General features: G+C 41.2%; 5 non-coding genes across 5 annotated transcripts; all 5 read right to left on the minus strand.

The window, feature by feature from the left end:
• Window positions 1-10,606: 10,606 nt before the first annotated feature.
• On the minus strand, window positions 10,607-10,692 carry TRNAY-GUA (transfer RNA tyrosine (anticodon GUA)). Its single transcript is given in 2 exon segments — window positions 10,607-10,642; window positions 10,656-10,692. It is a non-coding gene; the product is annotated as a tRNA-Tyr (tRNA).
• A 560-nt stretch (window positions 10,693-11,252) lies between these two features.
• On the minus strand, window positions 11,253-11,338 carry TRNAY-GUA (transfer RNA tyrosine (anticodon GUA)). The gene is given in 2 exon segments: window positions 11,253-11,288; window positions 11,302-11,338. It is a non-coding gene; the product is annotated as a tRNA-Tyr (tRNA).
• Window positions 11,339-21,796: 10,458 nt separating this feature from the next.
• Window positions 21,797-21,882, minus strand: TRNAY-GUA (transfer RNA tyrosine (anticodon GUA)). Its single transcript is given in 2 exon segments — window positions 21,797-21,832; window positions 21,846-21,882. It is a non-coding gene; the product is annotated as a tRNA-Tyr (tRNA).
• A 1,206-nt stretch (window positions 21,883-23,088) lies between these two features.
• On the minus strand, window positions 23,089-23,174 carry TRNAY-GUA (transfer RNA tyrosine (anticodon GUA)). Its single transcript is given in 2 exon segments — window positions 23,089-23,124; window positions 23,138-23,174. It is a non-coding gene; the product is annotated as a tRNA-Tyr (tRNA).
• A 560-nt stretch (window positions 23,175-23,734) lies between these two features.
• Window positions 23,735-23,820, minus strand: TRNAY-GUA (transfer RNA tyrosine (anticodon GUA)). Its single transcript is given in 2 exon segments — window positions 23,735-23,770; window positions 23,784-23,820. It is a non-coding gene; the product is annotated as a tRNA-Tyr (tRNA).
• Window positions 23,821-26,651: the final 2,831 nt, after the last annotated feature.

The raw sequence follows: 26,651 nt of genomic DNA on the forward strand, positions 1-26,651 counted from the left end.
TATAATTATAAATTGTCTGTTATTTTATTTTCCAAGTATTTTACTTTCCAAGTATTCAATAAAATTTGCATTTGGCAAAAGTCCTTCGAGCCAGATTTGAACCAGCGACCTAAGGATGCCTGTTTTACCACTACAGTCCTCTGCTCTACCAACTGAGCTATCGAAGGCTTGGCAAATCATTCTCTAGCAAACTCAATACGAGCTTCCACTTCAACCGTCGACTTGTAAACATCTCTTGCAATTCGTGCAAAATACTACAAATTTGGCTTGTGAGGTTCCCGAATTGAGTAAAAGCACATCAGTTCCCAATTAAAAAAATGACCCCCTCCGCAGTCTCCCACATGTTAATGACCACCATACTAAGGGGGAAAAGTTGAAAGGCTTCGCCTCACAGGCCATCTCCTCAGAGTATTCAGCCGTGTTGGGCCTTGACAATATTTTAATATCTTGGATGGTGTATAGTGTTCTCTCATTTCCCTTGAGAAATCAAGATTGTCAAGGGGATTCTGCTGTTTTGCCAGTTCATAGCAAGAGATGGGGATCCAAAACACCTGACAGGAAACCAATGAAGATTCGTGTTGGACAGAAAAGTAACGTGGCCACAGCCTCAAAGCAAAAGGCATCTATTTTCAGTGATGAAATATAATATAATTATAAATTGTCTGTTATTTTACTTTCCAAGTATTTTACTTTCCAAGTATTCAATAAAATGTGCATTTGGCAAAAGTCCTTTGAGCCGGATTTGAACCAGCGACGAGCTATCGAAGGCTTGGCAAATCATTCTCTAGCAAACTCAATACGAGCTTCCACTTCAACCGTCGACTTGTAAACATCTCTTGCAATTCGTGCAAAATAGTACAAATTTGGCTTGTGAGGTTCCCGAATTGAGTAAAAGCACATCAGTTCCCAATTAAAAAAATGACCCCCTCCGCAGTCTCCCGCATGTTACTGACCACCATACTAAGGGGGAAAAGTTGAAAGGCGCGCCTTCTGGCTATCTCCTCAGAGTATTCAGCCGTGTTGGGCCTTGACAATATTTTAATATCTTGGATGGTGTATACTGTTCTCTCATTTCCCTTGAGAAATCAAGATTGTCAAGGGGATTCTGCTGTTTTGCCAGTTCATAGCAAGAGATGGGGATCCGAAACACCTCACAGGAAACCAATGAAGATTGGTGTTGGACAGAAACATAACGTGGCCACAGCCTCAAAGCAAAAGGCATCTATTTTCAGTGATGAAATATAATATAATTATAAATTGTCTGTTATTTTATTTTCCAAGTATTTTACTTTCCAAGTATTCAATAAAATTTGCATTTGGCAAAAGTCCTTCGAGCTGGATTTGAACCAGCGACCTAAGGATGCCTGTTTTACCACTACAGTCCTCCGCTCTACCAACTGAGCTTTCGAAGGCTTGGCAAATCATTCTCTAGCAAACTCAATACGAGCTTCCACTTCAACCGTCGACTTATAAACATCTCTTGCAATTCGTGCAAAATACTACAAATTTGGCTTGTGAGGTTCCCGAATTGAGTAAAAGCACATCAGTTCCCAATTTAAAAAATGACCCCCTGCGCAGTCTCCCGCATGTTAATGACCACCATACTAAGGGGGAAAAGTTGAAAGGCGGCACCTCACAGGCCATCTCCTCAGAGTATTCAGCCGCGTTGGGCCTTGACAATATTTTAATATCTTGGATGGTGTATAGTGTTCTCTCATTTCCCTTGAGAAATCAAGATTGTCAAGGGGATTCTGCTGTTTTGCCAGTTCATAGCAAGAGATGGGGATCCAAAACACCTCACAGGAAACCAATGAAGATTCGTGTTGGACAGAAAAATAACATGGTCACAGCCTCAAAGCAAAAGGCATCTATTTTCAGTGATGAAATATAATATAATTATAAATTGTCTGTTATTTTACTTTCCAAGTATTTTACTTTCCAAGTATTCAATAAAATGTGCATTTGGCAAAAGTCCTGACCTAAGGATGCCTGTTTTACCACTACAGTCCTCCGCTCTACCAACTGAGCTATCGAAGGCTTGGCAAATCAGTCTCTAGCAAGCTCAATACGAGCTTCCACTTCAACCGTCGACATTCAAACATCTCTTGCAATTCGTGCAAAATACTACAAATTTGGCTTGTGAGGTTCCCGAATTGAGTAAAAGCACATCAGTTCACAATTAAAAAAATGACCCCCTCCGCAGTCTCCCGCATGTTACTGACCACCATACAAAGGAGGAAAAGTTGAAAGGCGGCGCCTCACAGGCCATCTCCTCAGAGTATTCATCAGTGTTCGGCCTTGACAATATTTTAATATCTTGGATGGTGTATAGTGTTCTCCCATTTCCCTTGAGAAATCAAGATTGTCAAGGGGATTCTGCTGTTTTGTCAGTTCATAGCAAGAGATGGGGATCCAAAATACCTCACAGGAAACCAACGAAGATTGGTGTCGGACAGAAAAATAACGTGGCCACAGCCTCAAAGCAAAAGGCATCTATTTTCAGTGATGAAATATAATATAATTATAAATTGTCTGTTATTTTACTTTCCAAGTATTTTACTTTCCAAGTATTCAATAAAATGTGCATTTGGCAAAAGTCCTTCAAGCCGGATTTGAACCAACGACCTAAGGATGCCTGTTTTACCACTACAGTCCTCCGCTCTACCAACTGAGCTATCGAAGGCTTGACAAATCGTTCTCTAGCAAACTCAATACGAGCTTCCACTTCAACCGTCGACATGCAAACATCTCTTGCAATTCGTGCAAAATACTACAAATTTGGCTTGTGAGGTTCCCGAATTGAGTAAAAGCACATCAGTTCCCAATTAAAAAAATGACCGCCTCCGCAGTCTCCCGCATGTTACTGACCACCATACTAAGGAGGAAAAGTTGAAAGGCGGCGCCTCACAGGCCATCTCCTCAGAGTATTCATCAGTGTTCGGCCTTGACAATATTTTAATATCTTGGATGGTGTATGGTGTTCTCCCATTTCCCTTGAGAAATCAAGGTTGTCAAGGGGATTCTGCTGTTTTGTCAGTTCATAGCAAGAGATGGGGATCCAAAACACCTCACAGGAAACCAACGAAGATTGGTGTCGGACAGAAAAATAACGTGGCCACAGCCTCAAAGCAAAAGGCATCTATTTTCAGTGATGAAATATAATATAATTATAAATTGTCTGTTATTTTACTTTCCAAGTATTTTACTTTCCAAGTATTCAATAAAATTTGCATTTGGCAAAAGTCCTTCGAGCCGGATTTGAACCAGCGACCTAAGGATGCCTGTTTTACCACTACAGTACCAACTGAGCTATCGAAGGCTTGGCAAATCATTCTCTAGCAAACTCAATACGAGCTTCCACTTCAACCGTCGACTTGTAAACATCTCTTGCAATTCGTGCGAAATACTACAAATTTGGCTTGTGAAGTTCCCGAATTGAGTAAAAGCACATCAGTTCCCGATTAAAAAAATGACCCCCTCCGCAGTCTCCCGCATGTTAATGACCACCATACTAAGGGGGAAAAGTTGAAAGGCGCGCCTCACAGGCCATCTCCTCAGAGTATTCAGCCGTGTTGGGCCTTGACAATATTTTAATATCTTGGATGGTGTATAGTGTTCTCCCATTTCCCTTGAGAAATCAAGATTGTCAAGGGGATTCTGCTGTTTTGCCAGTTCATAGCAAGAGATGGGGATCCAAAACACCTGACAGGAAACCAATGAAGATTCGTGTTGGACAGAAAAATAACGTGGCCACAGCCTCAAAGCAAAAGGCATCTATTTTCAGTGATGAAATATAATATAATTATAAATTGTCTGTTATTTTATTTTCCAAGCATTTTACTTTCCAAGTATTCAATAAAATGTGCATTTGGCAAAAGTACTTCAATCTGGATTTGAACCAGCGACTTAAGGTTGCCTGTTTTACCACTACAGTCCTCTGCTCTACCAACTGAGCTATCGAAGGCTTGGCAAATCAGTCTCTAGCAAGCTCAATACGAGCTTCCACTTCAACCGTCGACATTCAAACATCTCTTGCAATTCGTGCAAAATACTACAAATTTGGCTTGTGAGGTTCCCGAATTGAGTAAAAGCACATCAGTTCACAATTAAAAAAATGACCCCCTCCGCAGTCTCCCGCATGTTACTGACCACCATACTAAGGGGGAAAAGTTGAAAGGCGGCACCTCACAGGCCATCTCCTCAGAGTATTCAGCCGCGTTGGGCCTTGACAATATTTTAATATCTTGGATGGTGTATAGTGTTCTCTCATTTTCCTTGAGAAATCAAGATTGTCAAGGGGATTCTGCTGTTTTGCCAGTTCATAGCAAGAGATGGGGATCCAAAACACCTCACAGGTAAACAAATGAAGATTCGTGTTGGACAGAAAAATAACGTGGTCACAGCCTCAAAGCAAAAGGCATCTATTTTCAGTGATGAAATATAATATAATTATAAATTGTCTGTTATTTTACTTTCCAAGTATTTTACTTTCCAAGTATTCAATAAAATGTGCATTTGGCAAAAGTCCTGACCTAAGGATGCCTGTTTTACCACTACAGTCCTCCGCTCTACCAACTGAGCTATCGAAGGCTTGGCAAATCAGTCTCTAGCAAGCTCAATACGAGCTTCCACTTCAACCGTCGACATTCAAACATCTCTTGCAATTCGTGCAAAATACTACAAATTTGGCTTGTGAGGTTCCCGAATTGAGTAAAAGCACATCAGTTCACAATTAAAAAAATGACCCCCTCCGCAGTCTCCCGCATGTTACTGACCACCATACAAAGGAGGAAAAGTTGAAAGACGGCGCCTCACAGGCCATCTCCTCAGAGTATTCATCAGTGTTCGGCCTTGACAATATTTGAATATCTTGGATGGTGTATAGTGTTCTCCCATTTCCCTTGAGAAATCAAGATTGTCAAGGGGATTCTGCTGTTTTGTCAGTTCATAGCAAGAGATGGGGATCCAAAATACCTCACAGGAAACCAACGAAGATTGGTGTCGGACAGAAAAATAACGTGGCCACAGCCTCCAAGCAAAAGGCATCTATTTTCAGTGATGAAATATAATATAATTATAACTTGTCTGTTATTTTACTTTCCAAGTATTTTACTTTCCAAGTATTCAATAAAATGTGCATTTGGCAAAAGTCCTTCGAGCCAGATTTGAACCAACGACCAAAGGATGCCTGTTTTACCACTACAGTCCTCCGCTCTACCAACTGAGCTATCGAAGGCTTGACAAATCGTTCTCTAGCAAACTCAATACGAGCTTCCACTTCAACCGTCGACTTGTAAACATCTCTTGCAATTCGTGCAAAATACTACAAATTTGGCTTGTGACGTTCCCGAATTGAGTAAAAGCACATCAGTTCCCAATTAAAAAATTGACCCCCTCCGCATTCTCCCGCATGTTACTGACCACCATACTAAGGGGGAAAAGTTGAAAGGCGGCACCTCACAGGCCATCTCCTCAGAGTATTCAGCCATGTTGGGCCTTGACAATATTTTAATATCTTGGATGGTGTATACTGTTCTCTCATTTCCCTTGAGAAATCAAGATTGTCAAGGGGATTCTGCTGTTTTGCCAGTTCATAGCAAGAGATGGGGATCCAAAACACCTGACAGGAAACCAATGAAGATTCGTGTTGGACAGAAAAGTAACGTGGCCACAGCCTCAAAGCAAAAGGCATCTATTTTCAGTGATGAAATATAATATAATTATAAATTGTCTGTTATTTTATTTTCCAAGTATTTTACTTTCCAAGTATTCAATAAAATTTGCATTTGGCAAAAGTCCTTCGAGCCAGATTTGAACCAGCGACCTAAGGATGCCTGTTTTACCACTACAGTCCTCTGCTCTACCAACTGAGCTATCGAAGGCTTGGCAAATCATTCTCTAGCAAACTCAATACGAGCTTCCACTTCAACCGTCGACTTGTAAACATCTCTTGCAATTCGTGCAAAATACTACAAATTTGGCTTGTGAGGTTCCCGAATTGAGTAAAAGCACATCAGTTCCCAATTAAAAAAATGACCCCCTCCGCAGTCTCCCACATGTTAATGACCACCATACTAAGGGGGAAAAGTTGAAAGGCTTCGCCTCACAGGCCATCTCCTCAGAGTATTCAGCCGTGTTGGGCCTTGACAATATTTTAATATCTTGGATGGTGTATAGTGTTCTCTCATTTCCCTTGAGAAATCAAGATTGTCAAGGGGATTCTGCTGTTTTGCCAGTTCATAGCAAGAGATGGGGATCCAAAACACCTGACAGGAAACCAATGAAGATTCGTGTTGGACAGAAAAGTAACGTGGCCACAGCCTCAAAGCAAAAGGCATCTATTTTCAGTGATGAAATATAATATAATTATAAATTGTCTGTTATTTTACTTTCCAAGTATTTTACTTTCCAAGTATTCAATAAAATGTGCATTTGGCAAAAGTCCTTTGAGCCGGATTTGAACCAGCGACGAGCTATCGAAGGCTTGGCAAATCATTCTCTAGCAAACTCAATACGAGCTTCCACTTCAACCGTCGACTTGTAAACATCTCTTGCAATTCGTGCAAAATACTACAAATTTGGCTTGTGAGGTTCCCGAATTGAGTAAAAGCACATCAGTTCCCAATTAAAAAAATGACCCCCTCCGCAGTCTCCCGCATGTTACTGACCACCATACTAAGGGGGAAAAGTTGAAAGGCGCGCCTTCTGGCTATCTCCTCAGAGTATTCAGCCGTGTTGGGCCTTGACAATATTTTAATATCTTGGATGGTGTATACTGTTCTCTCATTTCCCTTGAGAAATCAAGATTGTCAAGGGGATTCTGCTGTTTTGCCAGTTCATAGCAAGAGATGGGGATCCGAAACACCTCACAGGAAACCAATGAAGATTGGTGTTGGACAGAAACATAACGTGGCCACAGCCTCAAAGCAAAAGGCATCTATTTTCAGTGATGAAATATAATATAATTATAAATTGTCTGTTATTTTATTTTCCAAGTATTTTACTTTCCAAGTATTCAATAAAATTTGCATTTGGCAAAAGTCCTTCGAGCTGGATTTGAACCAGCGACCTAAGGATGCCTGTTTTACCACTACAGTCCTCCGCTCTACCAACTGAGCTTTCGAAGGCTTGGCAAATCATTCTCTAGCAAACTCAATACGAGCTTCCACTTCAACCGTCGACTTATAAACATCTCTTGCAATTCGTGCAAAATACTACAAATTTGGCTTGTGAGGTTCCCGAATTGAGTAAAAGCACATCAGTTCCCAATTAAAAAAATGACCCCCTGCGCAGTCTCCCGCATGTTAATGACCACCATACTAAGGGGGAAAAGTTGAAAGGCGGCACCTCACAGGCCATCTCCTCAGAGTATTCAGCCGCGTTGGGCCTTGACAATATTTTAATATCTTGGATGGTGTATAGTGTTCTCTCATTTCCCTTGAGAAATCAAGATTGTCAAGTGGATTCTGCTGTTTTGCCAGTTCATAGCAAGAGATGGGGATCCAAAACACCTCACAGGAAACCAATGAAGATTCGTGTTGGACAGAAAAATAACATGGTCACAGCCTCAAAGCAAAAGACATCTATTTTCAGTGATGAAATATAATATAATTATAAATTGTCTGTTATTTTACTTTCCAAGTATTTTACTTTCCAAGTATTCAATAAAATGTGCATTTGGCAAAAGTCCTTCGAGACGGATTTGAACCAGAGACCTAAGGACGCCTGTTTTACCACTACAGTCCTCCGCTCTACCAACTGAGCTATCGAAGGCTTGGCAAATCAGTCTCTAGCAAGCTCAATACGAGCTTCCACTTCAACCGTCGACATTCAAACATCTCTTGCAATTCGTGCAAAATACTACAAATTTGGCTTGTGAGGTTCCCGAATTGAGTAAAAGCACATCAGTTCACAATTAAAAAAATGACCCCCTCCGCAGTCTCCCGCATGTTACTGACCACCATACTAAGGAGGAAAAGTTGAAAGGCGGCGCCTCACAGGCCCTCTCCTCAGAGTATTCATCTGTGTTCGGCCTTGACAATATTTTAATATCTTGGATGGTGTATAGTGTTCTCCCATTTCCCTTGAGAAATCAAGATTGTCAAAGGGATTCTGCTGTTTTGTCAGTTCATAGCAAGAGATGGGGATCCAAAATACCTCACAGGAAACCAACGAAGATTGGTGTCGGACAGAAAAATAACGTGGCCACAGCCTCAAAGCAAAAGGCATCTATTTTCAGTGATGAAATATAATATAATTATAAATTGTCTGTTATTTTACTTTCCAAGTATTTTACTTTCCAAGTATTCAATAAAATGTGCATTTGGCAAAAGTCCTTTGAGCCGGATTTGAACCAGCGACGAGCTATCGAAGGCTTGGCAAATCATTCTCTAGCAAACTCAATACGAGCTTCCACTTCAACCGTCGACTTGTAAACATCTCTTGCAATTTGTGCAAAATACTACAAATTTGGCTTGTGAGGTTCCCGAATTGAGTAAAAGCACATCAGTTCCCAATTAAAAAAATGACCCCCTCCGCAGTCTCCCGCATGTTACTGACCACCATACTAAGGGGGAAAAGTTGAAAGGCGCACCTCACAGGCCATCTCCTCAGAGTATTCAGCCGTGTTGGGCCTTGACAATATTTTAATATCTTGGATGGTGTAAAGTCCTTCGAGCCGGATTTGAACCAGCGACCTAAGGATGCCTGTTTTATCACTACAGTCCTCCGCACTACCAACTGAGCTATCGAAGGCTTGGCAAAGCAGTCTCTAGCAAGCTCAATACGAGCTTCCACTTCAACCGTCGACATTCAAACATCTCTTGCAATTCGTGCAAAATACTACAAATTTGGCTTGTGAGGTTCCCGAATTGAGTAAAAGCACATCAGTTCACAATTAAAAAAATGACCCCCTCCGCAGTCTCCCGCATGTTACTGACCACCATACAAAGGAGGAAAAGTTGAAAGGCGGCGCCTCACAGGCAATCTCCTCAGAGTATTCATCAGTGTTCGGCCTTGACAATATTTTAATATCTTGGATGGTGTATAGTGTTCTCCCATTTCCCTTGAGAAATCAAGATTGTCAAGGGGATTCTGCTGTTTTGTCAGTTCATAGCAAGAGATGGGGATCCAAAATACCTCACAGGAAACCAACGAAGATTGGTGTCGGACAGAAAAATAACGTGGCCACAGCCTCAAAGCAAAAGGCATCTATTTTCAGTGATGAAATATAATATAATTATAAATTGTCTGTTATTTTACTTTCCAAGTATTTTACTTTCCAAGTATTCAATAAAATGTGCATTTGGCAAAAGTCCTTCGAACCGGATTTGAACCAGCGACCTAAGGATGCCTGTTTTAACACTACAGTCCTCCGCTCTACCAACTGAGCTATCGAAGGCTTGACAAATTGTTCTCTAGCAAACTCAATACGAGCTTCCACTTCAACCGTCGACTTGTAAACATCTCTTGCAATTCGTGCAAAATACTACAAATTTGGCTTGTGACGTTCCCGAATTGAGTAAAAGCACATCAGTTCCCAATTAAAAAAATGACCCCCTCCGCAGTCTCCCGCATGTTACTGACCACCATACTAAGGGGGAAAAGTTGAAAGGCGGCGCCTCACAGGCCATCTCCTCAGAGTATTCAGCCGTGTTGGGCCTTGACAATATTTTAATATCTTGGATGGTGTATACTGTTCTCTCATTTCCCTTGAGAAATCAAGATTGTCAAGGGGATTCTGCTGTTTTGCCAGTTCATAGCAAGAGATGGGGATCCGAATCACCTCACAGGAAACCAATGAAGATTGGTGTTGGACAGAAACATAACGTGGCCACAGCCTCAAAGCAAAAGGCATCTATTTTCAGTGATGAAATATAATATAATTATAAATTGTCTGTTATTTTATTTTCCAAGTATTTTACTTTCCAAGTATTCAATAAAATTTGCATTTGGCAAAAGTCCTTCGAGCCAGATTTGAACCAGCGACCTAAGGATGCCTGTTTTACCACTACAGTCCTCCGCTCTACCAACTGAGCTATCGAAGGCTTGGCAAATCATTCTCTAGCAAACTCAATACGAGCTTCCACTTCAACCTTCGACTTGTAAACATCTCTTGCAATTCGTGCAAAATACTACAAATTTGGCTTGTGAGGTTCCCGAATTGAGTAAAAGCACATCAGTTCCCAATTAAAAAAATGACCCCCTCCGCAGTCTCCCACATGTTAATGACCACCATACTAAGGGGGAAATGTTGAAAGGAGGCGCCTCACAGGCCATCTCCTCAGAGTATTCAGCCGCGTTGGGCCTTGACAATATTTTAATATCTTGGATGGTGTATAGTGTTCTCTCATTTCCCTTGAGAAATCAAGATTGTCAAGGGGATTCTGCTGTTTTGCCAGTTCATAGCAAGAGATGGGGATCCAAAACACCTCACAGGAAACCAATGAAGATTCGTGTTGGACAGAAAAATAACATGGTCACAGCCTCAAAGCAAAAGGCATCTATTTTCAGTGATGAAATATAATATAATTATAAATTGTCTGTTATTTTACTTTCCAAGTATTTTACTTTCCAAGTATTCAATAAAATGTGCATTTGGCAAAAGTCCTTCGAGCCGGATTTGAACCAGCGACCTAAGGATGCCTGTTTTACCACTACAGTCCTCCGCTCTACCAACTGAGCTATCAAAGGCTTGGCAAATCAGTCTCTAGCAAGCTCAATACGAGCTTCCACTTCAACCGTCGACATTCAAACATCTCTTGCAATTCGTGCAAAATACTACAAATTTGGCTTGTGAGGTTCCCGAATTGAGTAAAAGCACATCAGTTCACAATTAAAAAAATGACCCCCTCCGCAGTCTCCCGCATGTTACTGACCACCATACTAAGGAGGAAAAGTTGAAAGGCGGCACCTCACAGGCCATCTCCTCAGAGTATTCATCAGTGTTCGGCCTTGACAATATTTTAATATCTTGGATGGTGTATAGTGTTCTCCCATTTCCCTTGAGAAATCAAGATTGTCAAGGGGATTCTGCTGTTTTGTCAGTTCATAGCAAGAGATGGGGATCCAAAATACCTCACAGGAAACCAACGAAGATTGGTGTCGGACAGAAAAATAAGGTGGCCACAGCCTCAAAGCAAAAGGCATCTATTTTCAGTGATGAAATATAATATAATTATAAATTGTCTGTTATTTTACTTTCCAAGTATTTTACTTTCCAAGTATTCAATAAAATGTGCATTTGGCAAAAGTCCTTCGAGCCGGATTTGAACCAGCGACCTAAGGATGCCTGTTTAACCACTACAGTCCTCCACTCTACCAACTGAGCTATCGAAGGCTTGACAAATCGTTCTCTAGCAAACTCAATACGAGCTTCCACTTCAACCCCCGACTTGTAAACATCTCTTGCAATTCGTGCAAAATACTACAAATTTGGCTTGTGACGTTCCCGAATTGAGTAAAAGCACATCAGTTCCCAATTAAAAAAATGACCCCCTCCGCAGTCTCCCGCATGTTACTGACCACCATACTAAGGGGGAAAAGTTGAAAGGCGGCGCCTCACAGGCCATCTCCTCAGAGTATTCAGCCGTGTTGGGCCTTGACAATATTTTAATATCTTGGATGGTGTATACTGTTCTCTCATTTCCCTTGAGAAATCAAGATTGTCAAGGGGATTCTGCTGTTTTGCCAGTTCATAGCAAGAGATGGGGATCCGAATCACCTCACAGGAAACCAATGAAGATTGGTGTTGGACAGAAACATAACGTGGCCACAGCCTCAAAGCAAAAGGCATCTATTTTCAGTGATGAAATATAATTATAAATTGTCTTTTATTTTATTTTCCAAATATTTTACTTTCCAAGTATTCAATAAAATTTGCATTTGGCAAAAGTCCTTCGAGCCAGATTTGAACCAGCGACCTAAGGATGCCTGTTTTACCACTACAGTCCTCCGCTCTACCAACTGAGCTATCGAAGGCTTGGCAAATCATTCTCTAGCAAACTCAATACGAGCTTCCACTTCAACCATCGACCTGTAAACATCTCTTGCAATTCGTGCAAAATACTACAAATTTGGCTTGTGAGGTTCCCGAATTGAGTAAAAGCACATCAGTTCCCAATTAAAAAAATGACCCCCTCCGCAGTCTCCCACATGTTAATGACCACCATACTAAGGGGGAAAAGTTGAAAGGCGGCGCCTCACAGGCCATCTCCTCAGAGTATTCAGCCGTGTTGGGCCTTGACAATATTTTAATATCTTGGATGGTGTATAGTGTTCTCTCATTTCCCTTGAGAAATCAAGATTGTCAAGGGGATTCTGCTGTTTTGCCAGTTCATAGCAAGAGATGGGGATCCAAAACACCTGACAGGAAACCAATGAAGATTCGTGTTGGACAGAAAAATAACGTGGCCACAGCCTCAAAGCAAAAGGCATCTATTTTCAGTGATGAAATATAATATAATTATAAATTGTCTGTTATTTTACTTTCCAAGTATTTTACTTTCCAAGTATTCAATAAAATGTGCATTTGGCAAAAGTCCTTTGAGCTGGATTTGAACCAGCGACCTGAGAATGCCTGTTTTACCACTACAGTCCTCCGCTCTACCAACTGAGCTATCGAAGGCTTGGCAAATCAACTCTAGCAAACTCAATACGAGCTTCAACTTCAACCGTCGACTTGTAAACATCTCTTGCAATTCGTGCAAAATACTACAAATTTGGCTTGTGAGGTTCCCGAATTGAGTAAAAGCACATCAGTTCCCAATTAAAAAAATGACCCCCTCCGCAGTCTCCCGCATGTTACTGACCACCATACTAAGGGGGAAAAGTTGAAAGGCGGCACCTCACAGGCCATCTCCTCAGAGTATTCAGCCGCGTTGGGCCTTGACAATATTTTAATATCTTGGATGGTGTATAGTGTTCTCTTATTTCCCTTGAGAAATCAAGATTGTCAAGGGGATTCTGCTGTTTTGCCAGTTCATAGCAAGAGATGGGGATCCAAAACACCTCACAGGAAACCAATGAAGATTCGTGTTGGACAGAAAAATAACATGGTCACAGCCTCAAAGCAAAAGGCATCTATTTTCAGTGATGAAATATAATATAATTATAAATTGTCTGTTATTTTACTTTCCAAGTATTTTACTTTCCAAGTATTCAATAAAATGTGCATTTGGCAAAAGTCCTGACCTAAGGATGCCTGTTTTACCACTACAGTCCTCCACTCTACCAACTGAGCTATCGAAGGCTTGGCAAATCAGTCTCTAGCAAGCTCAATACGAGCTTCCACTTCAACCGTCGACATTCAAACATCTCTTGCAATTCGTGCAAAATACTACAAATTTGGCTTGTGAGGTTCCCGAATTGAGTAAAAGCACATCAGTTCACAATTAAAAAAATGACCCCCTCCGCAGTCTCCCGCATGTTACTGACCACCATACAAAGGAGGAAAAGTTGAAAGGCGCCCCTCACAGGCCATCTCCTCAGAGTATTCATCAGTGTTCGGCCTTGACAATATTTTAATATCTTGGATGGTGTATAGTGTTCTCCCATTTCCCTTGAGAAATCAAGATTGTCAAGGGGATTCTGCTGTTTTGTCAGTTCATAGCAAGAGATGGGGATCCAAAATACCTCACAGGAAACCAACGAAGATTGGTGTCGGACAGAAAAATAACGTGGCCACAGCCTCAAAGCAAAAGGCATCTATTTTCAGTGATGAAATATAATATAATTATAAATTGTCTGTTATTTTACTTTCCAAGTATTTTACTTTCCAAGTATTCAATAAAATGTGCATTTGGCAAAAGTCCTTCGAGCCGGATTTGAACCAACGACCTAAGGATGCCTGTTTTACCACTACAGTCCTCCGCTCTACCAACTGAGCTATCGAAGGCTTGACAAATCGTTCTCTAGCAAACTCAATACGAGCTTCCACTTCAACCGTCGACATGCAAACATCTCTTGCAATTCGTGCAAAATACTACAAATTTGGCTTGTGAGGTTCCCGAATTGAGTAAAAGCACATCAGTTCCCAATTAAAAAAATGACCGCCTCCGCAGTCTCCCGCATGTTACTGACCACCATACTAAGGAGGAAAAGTTGAAAGGCGGCGCCTCACAGGCCATCTCCTCAGAGTATTCATCAGTGTTCGGCCTTGACAATATTTTAATATCTTGGATGGTGTATGGTGTTCTCCCATTTCCCTTGAGAAATCAAGGTTGTCAAGGGGATTCTGCTGTTTTGTCAGTTCATAGCAAGAGATGGGGATCCAAAACACCTCACAGGAAACCAACGAAGATTGGTGTCGGACAGAAAAATAACGTGGCCACAGCCTCAAAGCAAAAGGCATCTATTTTCAGTGATGAAATATAATATAATTATAAATTGTCTGTTATTTTACTTTCCAAGTATTTTACTTTCCAAGTATTCAATAAAATTTGCATTTGGCAAAAGTCCTTCGAGCCGGATTTGAACCAGCGACCTAAGGATGCCTGTTTTACCACTACAGTACCAACTGAGCTATCGAAGGCTTGGCAAATCATTCTCTAGCAAACTCAATACGAGCTTCCACTTCAACCGTCGACTTGTAAACATCTCTTGCAATTCGTGCAAAATACTACAAATTTGGCTTGTGAAGTTCCCGAATTGAGTAAAAGCACATCAGTTCCCGATTAAAAAAATGACCCCCTCCGCAGTCTCCCGCATGTTAATGACCACCATACTAAGGGGGAAAAGTTGAAAGGCGCGCCTCACAGGCCATCTCCTCAGAGTATTCAGCCGTGTTGGGCCTTGACAATATTTTAATATCTTGGATGGTGTATAGTGTTCTCCCATTTCCCTTGAGAAATCAAGATTGTCAAGGGGATTCTGCTGTTTTGCCAGTTCATAGCAAGAGATGGGGATCCAAAACACCTGACAGGAAACCAATGAAGATTCGTGTTGGACAGAAAAATAACGTGGCCACAGCCTCAAAGCAAAAGGCATCTATTTTCAGTGATGAAATATAATATAATTATAAATTGTCTGTTATTTTATTTTCCAAGCATTTTACTTTCCAAGTATTCAATAAAATGTGCATTTGGCAAAAGTACTTCAATCTGGATTTGAACCAGCGACTTAAGGATGCCTGTTTTACCACTACAGTCCTCTGCTCTACCAACTGAGCTATCTAAGGCTTGGCAAATCAGTCTCTAGCAAGCTCAATACGAGCTTCCACTTCAACCGTCGACATTCAAACATCTCTTGCAATTCGTGCAAAATACTACAAATTTGGCTTGTGAGGTTCCCGAATTGAGTAAAAGCACATCAGTTCACAATTAAAAAAATGACCCCCTCCGCAGTCTCCCGCATGTTACTGACCACCATACTAAGGGGGAAAAGTTGAAAGGCGGCACCTCACAGGCCATCTCCTCAGAGTATTCAGCCGCGTTGGGCCTTGACAATATTTTAATATCTTGGATGGTGTATAGTGTTCTCTCATTTTCCTTGAGAAATCAAGATTGTCAAGGGGATTCTGCTGTTTTGCCAGTTCATAGCAAGAGATGGGGATCCAAAACACCTCACAGGTAAACAAATGAAGATTCGTGTTGGACAGAAAAATAACGTGGTCACAGCCTCAAAGCAAAAGGCATCTATTTTCAGTGATGAAATATAATATAATTATAAATTGTCTGTTATTTTACTTTCCAAGTATTTTACTTTCCAAGTATTCAATAAAATGTGCATTTGGCAAAAGTCCTGACCTAAGAATGCCTGTTTTACCACTACAGTCCTCCGCTCTACCAACTGAGCTATCGAAGGCTTGGCAAATCAGTCTCTAGCAAGCTCAATACGAGCTTCCACTTCAACCGTCGACATTCAAACATCTCTTGCAAATCGTGCAAAATACTACAAATTTGGCTTGTGAGGTTCCCGAATTGAGTAAAAGCACATCAGTTCACAATTAAAAAAATGACCCCCTCCGCAGTCTCCCGCATGTTACTGACCACCATACAAAGGAGGAAAAGTTGAAAGGCGGCGCCTCACAGGCCATCTCCTCAGAGTATTCATCAGTGTTCGGCCTTGACAATATTTGAATATCTTGGATGGTGTATAGTGTTCTCCCATTTCCCTTGAGAAATCAAGATTGTCAAGGGGATTCTGCTGTTTTGTCAGTTCATAGCAAGAGATGGGGATCCAAAATATCTCACAGGAAACCAACGAAGATTGGTGTCGGACAGAAAAATAACGTGGCCACAGCCTCAAAGCAAAAGGCATCTATTTTCAGTGATGAAATATAATATAATTATAACTTGTCTGTTATTTTACTTTCCAAGTATTTTACTTTCCAAGTATTCAATAAAATGTGCATTTGGCAAAAGTCCTTCGAGCCAGATTTGAACCATCGACCAAAGGATGCCTGTTTTACCACTACAGTCCTCCGCTCTACCAACTGAGCTATCGAAGGCTTGACAAATCGTTCTCTAGCAAACTCAATACGAGCTTCCACTTCAACCGTCGACTTGTAAACATCTCTTGCAATTCGTGCAAAATACTACAAATTTGGCTTGTGACGTTCCCGAATTGAGTAAAAGCACATCAGTTCCCAATTAAAAAAATGACCCCCTCCGCATTCTCCCGCATGTTACTGACCACCATACTAAGGGGGAAAAGTTGAAAGGCGGCGCCTCACAGGCCATCTCCTCAGAGTATTCAGCCGTGTTGGGCCTTGACAATATTTTAATATCTTGGATGGTGTATACTGTTCTCTCATTTCCCTTGAGAAATCAAGATTGTCAAGGGGATTCTGCTGTTTTGCCAGTTCATAGCAAGAGATGGGGATCCGAATCACCTCACAGGAAACCAATGAAGATTGGTGTTGGACAGAAACATAACGTGGCCACAGCCTCAAAGCAAAAGGCATCTATTTTCAGTGATGAAATATAATATAATTATAAATTGTCTGTTATTTTACTTTCCAAGTATTTTACTTTCCAAGTATTCAATAAAATGTGCATTTGGCAAAAGTCCTGACCTAAGGATGCCTGTTTTACCACTACAGTCCTCCGCTCTACCAACTGAGCTATCGAAGGCTTGGCAAATCAGTCTCTAGCAAGCTCAATACGAGCTTCCACTTCAACCGTCGACATTCAAACATCTCTTTCAATTCGTGCAAAATACTACAAATTTGGCTTGTGAGGTTCCCGAATTGAGTAAAAGCACATCAGTTCACAATTAAAAAAATGACCCCCTCCGCAGTCTCCCGCATGTTACTGACCACCATACAAAGGAGGAAAAGTTGAAAGGCGGCGCCTCACAGGCCATCTCCTCAGAGTATTCATCAGTGTTCGGCCTTGACAATATTTTAATATCTTGGATGGTGTATAGTGTTCTCCCATTTCCCTTGAGAAATCAAGATTGTCAAGGGGATTCTGCTGTTTTGTCAGTTCATAGCAAGAGATGGGGATCCAAAATACCTCACAGTAAACCAACTAAGATTGGTGTCGGACAGAAAAATAACGTGGCCACAGCCTCAAAGCAAAAGGCATCTATTTTCAGTGATGAAATATAATATAATTATAAATTGTCTGTTATTTTACTTTCCAAGTATTTTACTTTCCAAGTATTCAATAAAATGTGCATTTGGCAAAAGTCCTTCGAGCCGGATTTGAACCAACGACCTAAGGATGCCTGTTTTACCACTACAGTCCTCCGCTCTACCAACTGAGCTATCGAAGGCTTGACAAATCGTTCTCTAGCAAACTCAATACGAGCTTCCACTTCAACCGTCGACTTGTAAACATCTCTTGCAATTCGTGCAAAATACTACAAATTTGGCTTGTGACGTTCCCGAATTGAGTAAAAGCACATCAGTTCCCAATTAAAAAAATGACCCCCTCCGCAGTCTCCCGCATGTTACTGACCACCATACTAAGGGGGAAAAGTTGAAAGGCGGCGCCTCACAGGCCATCTCCTCAGAGTATTCAGCCGTGTTGGGCCTTGACAATATTTTAATATCTTGGATGGTGTATACTGTTCTCTCATTTCCCTTGAGAAATCAAGATTGTCAAGGGGATTCTGCTGTTTTGCCAGTTCATAGCAAGAGATGGGGATCCGAATCACCTCAGAGGAAACCAATGAAGATTGGTGTTGGACAGAAACATAACGTGGCCACAGCCTCAAAGCAAAAGGCATCTATTTTCAGTGATGAAATATAATATAATTATAAATTGTCTGTTATTTTATTTTCCAAGTATTTTACTTTCCAAGTATTCAATAAAATTTGCATTTGGCAAAAGTCCTTCGAGCCAGATTTGAACCAGCGACCTAAGGATGCCTGTTTTATCACTACAGTCCTCTGCTCTACCAACTGAGCTATCGAAGGCTTGGCAAATCATTCTCTAGCAAACTCAATACGAGCTTCCACTTCAACCGTCGACTTGTAAACATCTCTTGCAATTCGTGCAAAATACTACAAATTTGGCTTGTGAGGTTCCCGAATTGAGTAAAAGCACATCAGTTCCCAATTAAAAAAATGACCCCCTCCGCAGTCTCCCACATGTTAATGACCACCATACTAAGGGGGAAAAGTTGAAAGGCTTCGCCTCACAGGCCATCTCCTCAGAGTATTCAGCCGTGTTGGGCCTTGACAATATTTTAATATCTTGGATGGTGTATAGTGTTCTCTCATTTCCCTTGAGAAATCAAGATTGTCAAGGGGATTCTGCTGTTTTGCCAGTTCATAGCAAGAGATGGGGATCCAAAACACCTGACAGGAAACCAATGAAGATTCGTGTTGGACAGAAAAGTAACGTGGCCACAGCCTCAAAGCAAAAGGCATCTATTTTCAGTGATGAAATATAATATAATTATAAATTGTCTGTTATTTTACTTTCCAAGTATTTTACTTTCCAAGTATTCAATAAAATGTGCATTTGGCAAAAGTCCTTTGAGCCGGATTTGAACCAGCGACGAGCTATCGAAGGCTTGGCAAATCATTCTCTAGCAAACTCAATACGAGCTTCCACTTCAACCGTCGACTTGTAAACATCTCTTGCAATTCCTGCAAAATACTACAAATTTGGCTTGTGAGGTTCCCGAATTGAGTAAAAGCACATCAGTTCCCAATTAAAAAAATGACCCCCTCCGCAGTCTCCCGCATGTTACTGACCACCATACTAAGGGGGAAAAGTTGAAAGGCGCGCCTTCTGGCTATCTCCTCAGAGTATTCAGCCGTGTTGGGCCTTGACAATATTTTAATATCTTGGATGGTGTATACTGTTCTCTCATTTCCCTTGAGAAATCAAGATTGTCAAGGGGATTCTGCTGTTTTGCCAGTTCATAGCAAGAGATGGGGATCCGAAACACCTCACAGGAAACCAATAAAGATTGGTGTTGGACAGAAACATAACGTGGCCACAGCCTCAAAGCAAAAGGCATCTATTTTCAGTGATGAAATATAATATAATTATAAATTGTCTGTTATTTTATTTTCCAAGTATTTTACTTTCCAAGTATTCAATAAAATTTGCATTTGGCAAAAGTCCTTCGAGCTGGATTTGAACCAGCGACCTAAGGATGCCTGTTTTACCACTACAGTCCTCCGCTCTACCAACTGAGCTTTCGAAGGCTTGGCAAATCATTCTCTAGCAAACTCAATACGAGCTTCCACTTCAACCGTCGACTTATAAACATCTCTTGCAATTCGTGCAAAATACTACAAATTTGGCTTGTGAGGTTCCCGAATTGAGTAAAAGCACATCAGTTCCCAATTAAAAAAATGACCCCCTGCGCAGTCTCCCGCATGTTAATGACCACCATACTAAGGGGGAAAAGTTGAAAGGCGGCACCTCACAGGCCATCTCCTCAGAGTATTCAGCCGCGTTGGGCCTTGACAATATTTTAATATCTTGGATGGTGTATAGTGTTCTCTCATTTCCCTTGAGAAATCAAGATTGTCAAGTGGATTCTGCTGTTTTGCCAGTTCATAGCAAGAGATGGGGATCCAAAACACCTCACAGGAAACCAATGAAGATTCGTGTTGGACAGAAAAATAACATGGTCACAGCCTCAAAGCAAAAGGCATCTATTTTCAGTGATGAAATATAATATAATTATAAATTGTCTGTTATTTTACTTTCCAAGTATTTTACTTTCCAAGTATTCAATAAAATGTGCATTTGGCAAAAGTCCTTCGAGACGGATTTGAACCAGAGACCTAAGGACGCCTGTTTTACCACTACAGTCCTCCGCTCTACCAACTGAGCTATCGAAGGCTTGGCAAATCAGTCTCTAGCAAGCTCAATACGAGCTTCCACTTCAACCGTCGACATTCAAACATCTCTTGCAATTCGTGCAAAATACTACAAATTTGGCTTGTGAGGTTCCCGAATTGAGTAAAAGCACATCAGTTCACAATTAAAAAAATGACCCCCTCCGCAGTCTCCTGCATGTTACTGACCACCATACTAAGGAGGAAAAGTTGAAAGGCGGCGCCTCACAGGCCCTCTCCTCAGAGTATTCATCTGTGTTCGGCCTTGACAATATTTTAATATCTTGGATGGTGTATAGTGTTCTCCCATTTCCCTTGAGAAATCAAGATTGTCAAAGGGATTCTGCTGTTTTGTCAGTTCATAGCAAGAGATGGGGATCCAAAATACCTCACAGGAAACCAACGAAGATTGGTGTCGGACAGAAAAATAACGTGGCCACAGCCTCAAAGCAAAAGGCATCTATTTTCAGTGATGAAATATAATATAATTATAAATTGTCTGTTATTTTACTTTCCAAGTATTTTACTTTCCAAGTATTCAATAAAATGTGCATTTGGCAAAAGTCCTTTGAGACGGATTTGAACCAGCGACGAGCTATCGAAGGCTTGGCAAATCATTCTCTAGCAAACTCAATACGAGCTTCCACTTCAACCGTCGACTTGTAAACATCTCTTGCAATTTGTGCAAAATACTACAAATTTGGCTTGTGAGGTTCCCGAATTGAGTAAAAGCACATCAGTTCCCAATTAAAAAAATGACCCCCTCCGCAGTCTCCCGCATGTTACTGACCACCATACTAAGGGGGAAAAGTTGAAAGGCGCACCTCACAGGCCATCTCCTCAGAGTATTCAGCCGTGTTGGGCCTTGACAATATTTTAATATCTTGTATGGTGTAAAGTCCTTCGAGCCGGATTTGAACCAGCGACCTAAGGATGCCTGTTTTATCACTACAGTCCTCCGCACTACCAACTGAGCTATCGAAGGCTTGGCAAAGCAGTCTCTAGCAAGCTCAATACGAGCTTCCACTTCAACCGTCGACATTCAAACATCTCTTGCAATTCGTGCAAAATACTACAAATTTGGCTTGTGAGGTTCCCGAATTGAGTAAAAGCACATCAGTTCACAATTAAAAAAATGACCCCCTCCGCAGTCTCCCGCATGTTACTGACCACCATACAAAGGAGGAAAAGTTGAAAGGCGGCGCCTCACAGGCAATCTCCTCAGAGTATTCATCAGTGTTCGGCCTTGACAATATTTTAATATCTTGGATGGTGTATAGTGTTCTCCCATTTCCCTTGAGAAATCAAGATTGTCAAGGGGATTCTGCTGTTTTGTCAGTTCATAGCAAGAGATGGGGATCCAAAATACCTCACAGGAAACCAACGAAGATTGGTGTCGGACAGAAAAATAACGTGGCCACAGCCTCAAAGCAAAAGGCATCTATTTTCAGTGATGAAATATAATATAATTATAAATTGTCTGTTATTTTACTTTCCAAGTATTTTACTTTCCAAGTATTCAATAAAATGTGCATTTGGCAAAAGTCCTTCGAGCCGGATTTGAACCAGCGACCTAAGGATGCCTGTTTTAACACTACAGTCCTCCGCTCTACCAACTGAGCTATCGAAGGCTTGACAAATTGTTCTCTAGCAAACTCAATACGAGCTTCCACTTCAACCGTCGACTTGTAAACATCTCTTGCAATTCGTGCAAAATACTACAAATTTGGCTTGTGACGTTCCCGAATTGAGTAAAAGCACATCAGTTCCCAATTAAAAAAATGACCCCCTCCGCAGTCTCCCGCATGTTACTGACCACCATACTAAGGGGGAAAAGTTGAAAGGCGGCGCCTCACAGGCCATCTCCTCAGAGTATTCAGCCGTGTTGGGCCTTGACAATATTTTAATATCTTGGATGGTGTATACTGTTCTCTCATTTCCCTTGAGAAATCAAGATTGTCAAGGGGATTCTGCTGTTTTGCCAGTTCATAGCAAGAGATGGGGATCCGAATCACCTCACAGGAAACCAATGAAGATTGGTGTTGGACAGAAACATAACGTGGCCACAGCCTCAAAGCAAAAGGCATCTATTTTCAGTGATGAAATATAATATAATTATAAATTGTCTGTTATTTTATTTTCCAAGTATTTTACTTTCCAAGTATTCAATAAAATTTGCATTTGGCAAAAGTCCTTCGAGCCAGATTTGAACCAGCGACCTAAGGATGCCTGTTTTACCACTACAGTCCTCCGCTCTACCAACTGAGCTATCGAAGGCTTGGCAAATCATTCTCTAGCAAACTCAATACGAGCTTCCACTTCAACCTTCGACTTGTAAACATCTCTTGCAATTCGTGCAAAATACTACAAATTTGGCTTGTGAGGTTCCCGAATTGAGTAAAAGCACATCAGTTCCCAATTAAAAAAATGACCCCCTCCGCAGTCTCCCACATGTTAATGACCACCATACTAAGGGGGAAATGTTGAAAGGAGGCGCCTCACAGGCCATCTCCTCAGAGTATTCAGCCGCGTTGGGCCTTGACAATATTTTAATATCTTGGATGGTGTATAGTGTTCTCTCATTTCCCTTGAGAAATCAAGATTGTCAAGGGGATTCTGCTGTTTTGCCAGTTCATAGCAAGAGATGGGGATCCAAAACACCTCACAGGAAACCAATGAAGATTCGTGTTGGACAGAAAAATAACATGGTCACAGCCTCAAAGCAAAAGGCATCTATTTTCAGTGATGAAATATAATATAATTATAAATTGTCTGTTATTTTACTTTCCAAGTATTTTACTTTCCAAGTATTCAATAAAATGTGCATTTGGCAAAAGTCCTTCGAGCCGGATTTGAACCAGCGACCTAAGGATGCCTGTTTTACCACTACAGTCCTCCGCTCTACCAACTGAGCTATCGAAGGCTTGGCAAATCATTCTCTAGCAAACTCAATACGAGCTTCCACTTCAACCTTCGACTTGTAAACATCTCTTGCAATTCGTGCAAAATACTACAAATTTGGCTTGTGAGGTTCCCGAATTGAGTAAAAGCACATCAGTTCCCAATTAAAAAAATGACCCCCTCCGCAGTCTCCCACATGTTAATGACCACCATACTAAGGGGGAAATGTTGAAAGGAGGCGCCTCACAGGCCATCTCCTCAGAGTATTCAGCCGCGTTGGGCCTTGACAATATTTTAATATCTTGGATGGTGTATAGTGTTCTCCCATTTCCCTTGAGAAATCAAGATTGTCAAGGGGATTCTGCTGTTTTGTCAGTTCATAGCAAGAGATGGGGATCCAAAATACCTCACAGGAAACCAACGAAGATTGGTGTCGGACAGAAAAATAAGGTGGCCACAGCCTCAAAGCAAAAGGCATCTATTTTCAGTGATGAAATATAATATAATTATAAATTGTCTGTTATTTTACTTTCCAAGTATTTTACTTTCCAAGTATTCAATAAAATGTGCATTTGGCAAAAGTCCTTCGAGCCGGATTTGAACCAGCGACCTAAGGATGCCTGTTTAACCACTACAGTCCTCCACTCTACCAACTGAGCTATCGAAGGCTTGACAAATCGTTCTCTAGCAAACTCAATACGAGCTTCCACTTCAACCCCCGACTTGTAAACATCTCTTGCAATTCGTGCAAAATACTACAAATTTGGCTTGTGACGTTCCCGAATTGAGTAAAAGCACATCAGTTCCCAATTAAAAAAATGACCCCCTCCGCAGTCTCCCGCATGTTACTGACCACCATACTAAGGGGGAAAAGTTGAAAGGCGGCGCCTCACAGGCCATCTCCTCAGAGTATTCAGCCGTGTTGGGCCTTGACAATATTTTAATATCTTGGATGGTGTATACTGTTCTCTCATTTCCCTTGAGAAATCAAGATTGTCAAGGGGATTCTGCTGTTTTGCCAGTTCATAGCAAGAGATGGGGATCCGAATCACCTCACAGGAAACCAATGAAGATTGGTGTTGGACAGAAACATAACGTGGCCACAGCCTCAAAGCAAAAGGCATCTATTTTCAGTGATGAAATATAATTATAAATTGTCTTTTATTTTATTTTCCAAATATTTTACTTTCCAAGTATTCAATAAAATTTGCATTTGGCAAAAGTCCTTCGAGCCAGATTTGAACCAGCGACCTAAGGATGCCTGTTTTACCACTACAGTCCTCCGCTCTACCAACTGAGCTATCGAAGGCTTGGCAAATCATTCTCTAGCAAACTCAATACGAGCTTCCACTTCAACCATCGACCTGTAAACATCTCTTGCAATTCGTGCAAAATACTACAAATTTGGCTTGTGAGGTTCCCGAATTGAGTAAAAGCACATCAGTTCCCAATTAAAAAAATGACCCCCTCCGCAGTCTCCCACATGTTAATGACCACCATACTAAGGGGGAAAAGTTGAAAGGCGGCGCCTCACAGGCCATCTCCTCAGAGTATTCAGCCGTGTTGGGCCTTGACAATATTTTAATATCTTGGATGGTGTATAGTGTTCTCTCATTTCCCTTGAGAAATCAAGATTGTCAAGGGGATTCTGCTGTTTTGCCAGTTCATAGCAAGAGATGGGGATCCAAAACACCTGACAGGAAACCAATGAAGATTCGTGTTGGACAGAAAAATAACGTGGCCACAGCCTCAAAGCAAAAGGCATCTATTTTCAGTGATGAAATATAATATAATTATAAATTGTCTGTTATTTTACATTCCAAGTATTTTACTTTCCAAGTATTCAATAAAATGTGCATTTGGCAAAAGTCCTTTGAGCCGGATTTGAACCAGCGACCTAAGAATGCCTGTTTTACCACTACAGTCCTCCGCTCTACCAACTGAGCTATCGAAGGCTTGGCAAATCAACTCTAGCAAACTCAATACGAGCTTCAACTTCAACCGTCGACTTGTAAACATCTCTTGCAATTCGTGCAAAATACTACAAATTTGGCTTGTGAGGTTCCCGAATTGAGTAAAAGCACATCAGTTCCCAATTAAAAAAATGACCCCCTCCGCAGTCTCCCGCATGTTACTGACCACCATACTAAGGGGGAAAAGTTGAAAGGCGGCACCTCACAGGCCATCTCCTCAGAGTATTCAGCCGCGTTGGGCCTTGACAATATTTTAATATCTTGGATGGTGTATAGTGTTCTCTTATTTCCCTTGAGAAATCAAGATTGTCAAGGGGATTCTGCTGTTTTGCCAGTTCATAGCAAGAGATGGGGATCCAAAACACCTCACAGGAAACCAATGAAGATTCGTGTTGGACAGAAAAATAACATGGTCACAGCCTCAAAGCAAAAGGCATCTATTTTCAGTGATGAAATATAATATAATTATAAATTGTCTGTTATTTTACTTTCCAAGTATTTTACTTTCCAAGTATTCAATAAAATGTGCATTTGGCAAAAGTCCTGACCTAAGGATGCCTGTTTTACCACTACAGTCCTCCGCTCTACCAACTGAGCTATCGAAGGCTTGGCAAATCAGTCTCTAGCAAGCTCAATACGAGCTTCCACTTCAACCGTCGACATTCAAACATCTCTTGCAATTCGTGCAAAATACTACAAATTTGGCTTGTGAGGTTCCCGAATTGAGTAAAAGCACATCAGTTCACAATTAAAAAAATGACCCCCTCCGCAGTCTCCCGCATGTTACTGACCACCATACAAAGGAGGAAAAGTTGAAAGGCGCCCCTCACAGGCCATCTCCTCAGAGTATTCATCAGTGTTCGGCCTTGACAATATTTTAATATCTTGGATGGTGTATAGTGTTCTCCCATTTCCCTTGAGAAATCAAGATTGTCAAGGGGATTCTGCTGTTTTGTCAGTTCATAGCAAGAGATGGGGATCCAAAATACCTCACAGGAAACCAACGAAGATTGGTGTCGGACAGAAAAATAACGTGGCCACAGCCTCAAAGCAAAAGGCATCTATTTTCAGTGATGAAATATAATATAATTATAAATTGTCTGTTATTTTACTTTCCAAGTATTTTACTTTCCAAGTATTCAATAAAATGTGCATTTGGCAAAAGTCCTTCGAGCCGGATTTGAACCAACGACCTAAGGATGCCTGTTTTACCACTACAGTCCTCCGCTCTACCAACTGAGCTATCGAAGGCTTGACAAATCGTTCTCTAGCAAACTCAATACGAGCTTCCACTTCAACCGTCGACATGCAAACATCTCTTGCAATTCGTGCAAAATACTACAAATTTGGCTTGTGAGGTTCCCGAATTGAGTAAAAGCACATCAGTTCCCAATTAAACTCATTTTCCTTGAGAAATCAAGATTGTCAAGGGGATTATGCTGTTTTGCCAGTTCATAGCAAGAGATGGGGATCCAAAACACCTCACAGGAAACCAAAGAAGATTGGTGTTGGACAGAAAAATAATG

The sequence above is a fragment of the Ambystoma mexicanum genome, chromosome 1p (assembly GCF_040938575.1).
Source record: "Ambystoma mexicanum isolate Mex_15411 chromosome 1p, UKY_AmexF1_1, whole genome shotgun sequence".
Lineage (NCBI taxonomy): Eukaryota > Metazoa > Chordata > Amphibia > Caudata > Ambystomatidae > Ambystoma > Ambystoma mexicanum.